General features: G+C 35.9%; 2 non-coding genes across 2 annotated transcripts; both read right to left on the bottom strand.

Moving 5' to 3' along the window:
* Nucleotides 1-3,117: 3,117 nt before the first annotated feature.
* Trnam-cau (transfer RNA methionine (anticodon CAU)) lies at nt 3,118-3,189 on the bottom strand. Its single transcript has one exon. It is a non-coding gene; the product is annotated as a tRNA-Met (tRNA).
* A 2,200-nt stretch (nt 3,190-5,389) lies between these two features.
* Nucleotides 5,390-5,461, bottom strand: Trnam-cau (transfer RNA methionine (anticodon CAU)). The gene has a single exon. It is a non-coding gene; the product is annotated as a tRNA-Met (tRNA).
* Nucleotides 5,462-9,508: the final 4,047 nt, after the last annotated feature.

The following is a 9,508-nucleotide window of genomic DNA, read 5'->3' as shown; positions in this document are numbered from 1 at the left end:
TAGTACATAGAGGATCGTGGAGTTTATCCTAGAGGTCACTGAACCCGCAAATTTTTCTGATCTCTACTCATCAGGCAACTGAACTGATCTCCGTTCGGCGCGCTGACATCCTCGGTGATCCTCCGCCTCAGTTTCAGTGCTCTCTTGTTACCGGGACACGCAGCATGGACCGGCTGCATGGAGGCCGCAGTTTGAGCTGACACATTGCATCCTGTTGCTGTTCGCAAGGCGCGTAGCAATAGCAGTCTGCACTCCGTCCCCCCTCACCCGACGACGACGATGATGATGATGATGATGATGATGAGTAGTTTTGCCCATTACTGGCAACGCCACGAAGGTTGACAGCCAAGACAGGATGATTCTGCGATGGTTTACCATAGCCTTCCTGGTTCTGAACCCAACGAGAAGGCCAAAATCTTGAGCATTTTTCAAATCGCATGCATACACTTCTGAAGCTCTGCACACTGTATGTGTGCCCGGGAAGACGGGGCCTTAAGGTTCTTCTTCGCTCCGAGTTGGTTATTTCATTTTTTTTTGTCATTACTATAATTTGAAAAGCTTTCTTGCAAATCTAATCACTATAGCTCTTTTTAATTTTGTATTTAAAATTAAACACTCGCAGCGTATATATTCCATGTTTTTGTTCTAATTCAATATTGAAATGTTCATCTCAAAAATTTATTTTTGATATGTCAAGGCATAAATAATATCCCCCGGACCTTCTAAATCTTATTGCAACCATCATATTTATTAACTGTCCGTAAGCATCGCGGGCGAATTCAAATGTCGTGATAATCACACAGGTTCACAAATGTCGAATTCTACATGTAGCCAAGATTAGGTCCTGTGCCATGGTGAACCAAAAATTTAGCTCGGAAGATTCATTGCGAGCGGTATCAGAATACTGGAAATTGCAAGATGGCAAGTTTTGCGATTATTTTATAGCGATAAACGTCACGCAAGTTTCCACAAAAAAAAATCACACTAATGACCATCTACAGCTCGAAAATAACGTTTCTTAAATATCTGGTGAGAAAACGTGTAAGCCAAAAACAAATATAAAAGAGCCATTGCAGTGAAATTTCAGGAGTATCCCTTATTGTTACCAGTAATGAAAAGTTAGTGAAATTACCAAATTGGCGTATGAGACCGAAACTCTTTTACACAGAAAAAATATATATATTCTGTACTTTTACAAAAGATTCCTTTGGAAACCAGTTGCAAAAAAAATAGTTTTTAATACTACAAGAAATATAATGTAACTTTGTACAATACATGACTACCTATGGTTAAATTTTCATGTATGGAATACGTTTATCGAGATACTACTCAGTATTTCTTACGAAAATTGCCACATAACTTTATATTTTACTTCATGTTTCATTCAAGCATAATTATTAAACCATTGGGAAGATAATTGAATATTAAAATTTTTTTACTTTATTTTGTTTTACGGTGCTTTTTAATGTGCGCAGTTAATAGATACAAAAAAGCTATTTAGTGAACGGTTTACAAATAACTTTAACTATTGCAGGTACTGAGACAACACAAAGCATAAATTCCTGGGAAAGAATCCGAACCCAGCATTACAGTGAAAAATATTTAGTAGTGGTACAGTTGTTTTCATGTAAATGTACATATTTACAAAAAACCGAATTTTACAAGCATGTTCATGTTCCATTTTTTAAAAAAAATAAGTGCAGTTACCGTTTTTTTTCTCTGACTGTACAGTGAACACTCGAGTGTTCCGACATGATGCGAGAGCAATTTTGTTTTGGCAACTACTATACCGTTGTTTGGCGGGTCAGACTGAAATAATAGGTCTGCTGCGACCAGACTCTGTTATCTGCCGGCCATTAGCCTAGTTGACACGCTATACCGTCCCAAGGACGTAATGGGGATCTTTGGTTGACTTTAAGTGTCACTTTAAGTGGACAATTTTTAAAGCTCCACTTAGATTAGTTCACTACCTATTTATTTAAATGCGCTTTTGTCACATATAAAATATAACATCGCCAAGGGGCTAATGACTTTTATTCACGATTCGATACTTAGAAGCGGTGAAATTTTTAAACTAGCTCGCAGATCTTTTTCAGTGTCTATAAATAGGACAACTAAAAAAACAATACTAATAAGGATGTTATACGTAATCCTTTTTTTTCCAAAAATAAATGTTCATTAGTAGTTAATGTAAACGTAACTAGCTATTATCTAATAATACAGTGAATTTACATTTGCAGCGTCATTAATAAAAAAATTGGTTGTCTGTATAGTTGTTTACGGACGATAGTTTAACGTGACAACGTCATAACAAAACAATGATGAAATAATTGCATACTTTTATGAATAAAATTTAATCATTTTTATTTTAATAATAAAATAATAAATACTTGAAATGATACTAGTAATCAGATTTATAAAATGCAAGAATAATTAACCTTTATTGCCGAAATTGTTGTTGTAATAAGCAATAAAAACCACATTAACTTTTCACTTCACTTCATAACCAGTCGACGAAACAGTTCACGTGTAGATGTAAGTTGTGTGCTGCCGCTGTCTTTATTCTTCTCGGACATATAGGCCAATCGAGTGGAAGAGAGATAGATGCGGCGCAAGCGTACAATGAGCGTAATGAGACACAGCGTAATGGATCAATGTGCATAACGGGACACTTTTTCATGCATGCAGCCGGCGTTCATCGATTTATTAGACGTTGTCACGTCAATAAGTATATATGTTAGCATTTATATTTAGCTATTAAGACTTTAAGACCAAATAAATATGCACTAAAAATTATTAAACTTAAATAATAGTTTACAAATAAAAATAGTATAAATTGTAAAAAAAAAATATTTTAATAAATAAAGATGTGTTTTCGACACAGTGAAAACATAATTCAACTTAGAAACTCTTAATGTTTAGAAAATTTGGATTAAATACTTTAAATCACACATAAGTTTAAAGCACGAATAAAGTTTTATAAAGACGATTATAACCGTATTGCTTTAGAAGATATTTACGCTATTTTGAATGGTGGCATGAGATTTTTGTATGCATGTAATTATTATCGTTTTTAGCAATATTGTGAAAATTTCTGAAAAAAAAAAATTATGACGATAGCAGAGCGTGGTTTCGATCCACGGACCTCTGGGTTATGGGCCCAGCACGCTTCCACTGCGCCACTCTGCTCTCTTGGGTGTGAGTGGCTCATTTAACAAGCTATAGTTGTATAAAAGAAACACTGCCTTACGGGAAGTCTGTCCAGTTCCAACGTTAAGTTTTGTACTTGCGTTAACATGATTAAAGTTGTAAACATTTTAAGTAGTTTAAATTTTACGAAAAGAAAATATATCACATAAGTTTAGCATTGCTTATTAACTACCAAGAGCGTAGGCAAAATTTAATTCTGGAAATAAAAAGGGGGGGGGGGGGGAAGGTGGTAAATATAACCACATTGCTCGCTGTTTGTTTTCAATTTTTGTTGGTGGGAATGATAGATTATTAAGGATTTGAGGTGGGGGGAATTGGTGGAGGAAATGTCACCTCCCATCTTCCCGTACGTCTGTTAGCTATTAAACTGAATTTTTAAAGTTAATGAGAAGTACTGTTAAGGAGAATCAATTGTGTTTCAGAACTGAAACGTAGAGGGTTTAAAGGTAATGCCACTGGCTAAGTTAGGATCTAATTAAAATTTTTTTCGGATTTTTTTCTCGTTTTATATAGCCTTGAAATGTCTTCAAATTTAATCCAATTGCTAGTGACACTACAGTGATGAAGAGTTAAGGCCCTGCCACATTTGCGCAGTCGCATCTGTTTGACTTCGTGTCTGTCTGATTCAGATGCGGTAATGACATTTGATTGGTTCACGTGACCTGTGACGTCAGGTACTGCTTGTACATACGCGTGCAAGGCGTCTGACCAAAGCTGGTGAACTCGAACGTCCGAGATCACACTGCATCACCTGCATCATCCAGTACAAACTGTAAAATCGCGCAAAAAAATATTATTTCTAAGCAAACGTTTTACAGTAGGTGTTCATCATTTCGTCTTGGGGACCATTCTATTGACATTGATTCACGTTAAATTGTTTTAAAACTGAACACGAAGAATTTGAAAATTTAAATAAATGATAAATGTGTAAACATAAAACTAACACGTTAGGCCCAAATAGTGTGTAAAAAAAATTGGTTGTCTGTAAAGTCGGTTTACGGACGATAGTTTAACGTGACGTCATAACAAAACATTGATGAAATGTTTGCGTACTTTTATAAATAAAATTGAATCATTTTTATTTTAATAATAAAAGAATAAATACTTTAAATTATACTAGTAATCAGATTTTTAAAATGCAAGAATAATTAACCTTTATTGCCGAAATTGTTTTTGTAATAAGCAATGAAAACCACATTAACTTTTCACTTCACTTTATAAACAGTCGACGAAACAGTTCACGTGTAGATGACTTGTAATTAATTGTAAAAACTGGCGTTTAGCTATAAAGTTAAATATAATTATGAACAAGTTTTCATATAAATAAACTGTAATCAAATATCTATCATCAATTATATGAATCACCATAATTCTTTAGTCAATTGTAACATAACCTATCATTACTGCACTCGCCGACAGACGCTACTTTTTTTAATAATAAAAGAATAAATACTTGAAGTTATACTAGTAATCAGATTTTTAAAATGCAAAAATAATTAACCTTTATTGCCGAAATTTTTGTTGTAATAAGCAATGAAAATCACATTAACTTTTCACTTCACTTTATAAACAGTCGACGAAACAGTTCACGTGTACATTGATGTAAGTTGTGTGCTGCCGCTGTCTTTCTTATCCTCGGACGCATAGGCCAATCGAGTGGAAGAGAGATAGATGCGGCGCAAGCGTACTATGAGCGTAACGGGACACAGCGTAACGGAACAATGTGCGTAAGGGACACATATCGTGCGTGCAGCCGGCGTTCATTGATTTATTAGACGTTGTCACGTCAATAAGTAAATATTTTAGCATTAATATTTAGCTATTAAGAATTAAGACCAAATAAATATGCACTAAAAATTATTAAACTTATAATAATAGTTTACAAATAAAAATAGTATAAATTGTAAAAAAATATTTTAATAAATAAAGATGTGTTTTCGACACAGTGAAAACATAATTCAACTTAGAAACTCTTAATGTTTAGAAAATTTGGATTAAATACTTTAAATCACACATAAGTTTAAAGCACGAATAAAGCTATATAAAGACGATTATAACCGTATTGCTTTAGAAGAAATTTTACGCTATTTTGAATGGTGGCATGAGATTTTTGTATGCATGTAATTATTATCGTTTTTAGCAATATTGTGAAAATTTCTGAAAAAAAAAATTATGACGATAGCAGAGCGTGGTTTCGATCCACGGACCTCTGGGTTATGGGCCCAGCACGCTTCCACTGCGCCACTCTGCTTCCTTGGGTGAGAGTGGCTCATTTAACAAGCTATAGTTGTATAAAAGAAACACTGCCTTACGGGAGGTCTGTCCAGTTCCAACGTTAAGTTTTGTACTTGCGTTAACATGATTAAAGTTGTAAACATTTTAAGTAGTTTAAATTTTACGAAAAGAAAATATATCACATAAGTTTAGCATTGCTTATTAACTACCAAGAGCGTAGGCAAAATTTAATTCTGGAAATAAAAAGGGGGGGGGGAAGGTGGTAAATACAACCACATTGCTCGCTGTTTGTTTTCAATTTTTGTTGGTGGGAATGATAGATTATTAAGGATTTGAGGTGGGGGGAATTGGTGGAGGAAATGTCCCCTCCCATCTTCCCGTACGTCTGTTAGCTATTAAACTGAATTTTTAAAGTTAATGAGAAGTACTGTTAAGGAGAATCAATTGTGTTTCAGAACTGAAACGTAGAGGGTTTAAAGGTAATGCCACTGGCTAAGTTAGGATCTAATTCAAATATTTTTCCGATTTTTTTCTCGTTTTATATAGCCTTGAAATGTCTTCAAATTTAATCCAATTGCTAGTGACACTACAGTGATGAAGAGTTAAGGCCCTGCCTCATTTGCGCAGTCGCATCTGTTTGACTTCGTGTCTGTCTGATTCAGATGCGGTAATGACATTTGATTGGTTCACGTGACCTGTGACGTCAGGTACTGCTTGTACATACGCGTGCAAGGCGTCTGACCAAAGCTGGTGAACTAGAACGTCCGAGATCACACTGCATCACCTGCATCTGTGTCATGAACAATATTCGCCAATGAGAATCATCATCCAGTACAAACTGTAAAATCGCGCAAAAAAATATTATTTCTAAGCAAACGTTTTACAGTAGGTGTTCATCATTTCGTCTTGGGGACCATTCTATTGACATTGATTCACGTTAAATTGTTTCAAAACTGAACACGAAGAAACTGAAAATTTAAATAAATGATAAATGTGTAAACATAAAAATAGCACGTTAGGCCCAAATATTGTGTAAAAAAAATTGGTTGTCTGTAAAGTCGGTTTACGGACGATAGTTTAACGTGACGTCATAACAAAACATTGATGAAATTATTGCATACTTTTATGAATAAAATTGAATCATTTTTATTTTAATAATAAAAGAATAAATACTTGAAATTATACTAGTAATCAGATTTTTAAAATGCAAAAATAATTAACCTTTATTGCCGAAATTTTTGTTGTAATAAGCAATGAAAACCACATTAACTTTTCACTTCACTTTATAAACAGTCGACGAAACAGTTCACGTGTAGATGACTTGTAATTAATTGTAAAAACTGGCGTTTAGCTATAAAGTTAAATATAATTATGAACAAGTTTTCATATAAATAAACTGTAATCAAATATCTATCATCAATTATATGAATCACCATAATTTTTTAGTCAATTGTAACATAACCTATTATTACTGCACTCGCCGACAGACGCTACTTTTTTTAATAATAAAAGAATAAATACTTGAAATTATACTAGTAATCAGATTTTTAAAATGCAAGAATAATTAAACTTTATTGCCGAAATTGTTGTTGTAATAAGCAATGAAAACCACATTAACTTTTCACTTCACTGTATAAACAGTTGACGAAACAGTTCACGTGTACATAGATGTAAGTTATGTGCTGCCGCTGTCTTTCTTCTCCTCGGACGCATAGGCCAATCGAGTGGAAGAGAGATAGATGCGGCGCAAGCGTACTATGAGCGTAACGGAACACAGCGTAACGGAACAATGTGTGTAACGGGACACTTTTCCGTGTGTGCAGCCGGCATTCATCGATTTATTAGACGTTGTCACGTCAAAAAACGTTGTGTGAAATATCTCCTTTAAAGAAGATTTATCAAAAAATTAGTAATTATTATTTTTTGCTTATGAACTGTAAAATTATTTACCTCTCTATATGCTGAGACATTCTGTAAAAAATAGAATATTTTATTTACGGCCAGAGAAGTCTGCTTATTTATTTTGCTTGGTATAATGGCATTTAACTGGAGTGGTTGCAACTATTCCTGTTTCTGTAAATATTACAGTTCCACGATAACTGTGTCCAGTTAGAACTCGCTAGGCCTACGGCCTTACGTATTTTGAAAGAAGTAAGGAAGGGCAATCGCACAATACAAATGCACGTGTAACTGAAGTGCCAATGCGATTTAGTCATACGACTCCATTGTAACGAGTGCAGTTCAACTATTTTTTTTTTAATTTCTACAGTTATTTCTTGGATTCCTCACTGATTCACGCTGATTTTAGAACCACACCACGCAAATGTTTCGGATACGTTTCTGGTGTCTGTACGTTGCAGAAATGTCACACAACTTTTCAGTATTGTGGTATTATATTTTTGAAATTTGTTTGAATTTTTGAGCGCTGTACGGGGAATTTTCAGAGAATAACATTTCATGACGTTTGATACGTCGAGGAAACATGTGGTTGCTAACTTAACTGGCTGCACATTACGCAATGGTTAAGTTTACGAGAATGCACGAACAATTTTCAGTTGCAAATTTCTTGTCTTGTGTATCGATTACCGCAATCACTTTGGATTTCTACATGCTCTCGAACTTTTTTTTTTTTTTGTGATTGGAGCGGAAATATTCATGTAAAACTACAGATAATTATAATTTTGTGCATTCGTATGAAAAAAAACTGTATCATTACAATATAGTGTTCGCAGTAATACTGGGTTCGTATTCTTACCGTGGCATGTGTTGTCCCTGTACTACCAGTAGTTCAAGTTATTTGGAAACCGTTCCCTGAATAGCTTTCCAGTATTGACTGCGCACATAATAAGCATGATACAACAAAATAAGGTCAAATTTTTGAATATTCAATCATCTTTTCCACGTATAAAATAAAATGCTTGAAATATAAAATTATGCGCCAATTTTCGTAAGAAATACTCAATATTATCTCGAAAAACGTAATTTCATGTGTGCAAAAATACCCATAGCCGTGTGTTGTGCAAAATTACGATATATTTCTTGTAGTATTACAAAATATTCCTTGACAACTGGTTTCTAAAGGAATCTTTTGTAAGAGTAAAGACAATATATTTTTTTTCTGGCGGTGTTGAGGTGGAAAGTGACTCGAACTTTGTCACAGCATGTCATCGCATGCCCAGAGCCTGGCCACCCCTGACCTAGTTGCCCGTGTGACTGAACTATAGGGCGTCAGTAAATCGCTGCAACTCTCGAGGCCCGTGCATGTCAGGGGCGGGCCCACAGGAAATGCCGCAGTGTCGGGCCGAGAGACGTGTTTAGTCCGTGCGTTCCCCGCCAGGGCGCAGCGCGCGCGCCGTCTCCCGCGCGTGACGCAACAGCCGCGCATGCGCGTGGGGGTCTCTCCCCCCCCCCCCCTCCTCGCGTCAGGGAGGCGGCCACGGCGCGCGCATTAGCGATGCGACGAGCGACATACATTACCGCGACTGCTTCATTAGAAAGTCCCCCGTGGCCCCGGCATCTCGAGGGTGCGGACAAGTGGTTTGTTTTCTCGCTGGCCGCGCCGACGTGAGCTCTCCGCCACGTTCTCTGCGTACGGTGAACATACAGCCCATTTCAAACTTCTGCCTTACATTTATCACGGCGTGACAGAACACAGCTATAGTCTGTCCCACGCTTAGATTGCGGGAAGCCTACGATTCACTCGTCCTTCTGGACATGCCCGAATGGGAAGCCTTCATTTCACAGACGAGAGAGCCACACCCGAAGTTCATGCTCGCTTTTTTTTTCCCGTTCTATCTCATTGTATAAACCGGTGTGGAATTAAATTTTGCTGTCGATTAGGATAGGTTAACTAAATTATAAATACTTTAAAACATTGTGGATGGTTGGTTATATTAGGTAAGTATAACTACATTAAAAATATTGTAAAATTATTTATGGTTGCTTAGCAAATAACTTTTTAATATGTAGCTTTCCAGGGCTAGGAAACCGTTTAAATGATTTCACAGTATCGTAAATGTAGCTATCTTAACCAAATCAACCGTCCACAATGTTTTAAAGTATT

The sequence above is a fragment of the Bacillus rossius genome, chromosome 15 (genome assembly GCF_032445375.1).
Source record: "Bacillus rossius redtenbacheri isolate Brsri chromosome 15, Brsri_v3, whole genome shotgun sequence".
Taxonomy (NCBI): Eukaryota; Metazoa; Arthropoda; class Insecta; order Phasmatodea; family Bacillidae; genus Bacillus; species Bacillus rossius.
Note: the sequence above shows the minus strand (reverse complement) of the source record. Positions and strands in the feature narration are given on the sequence as shown.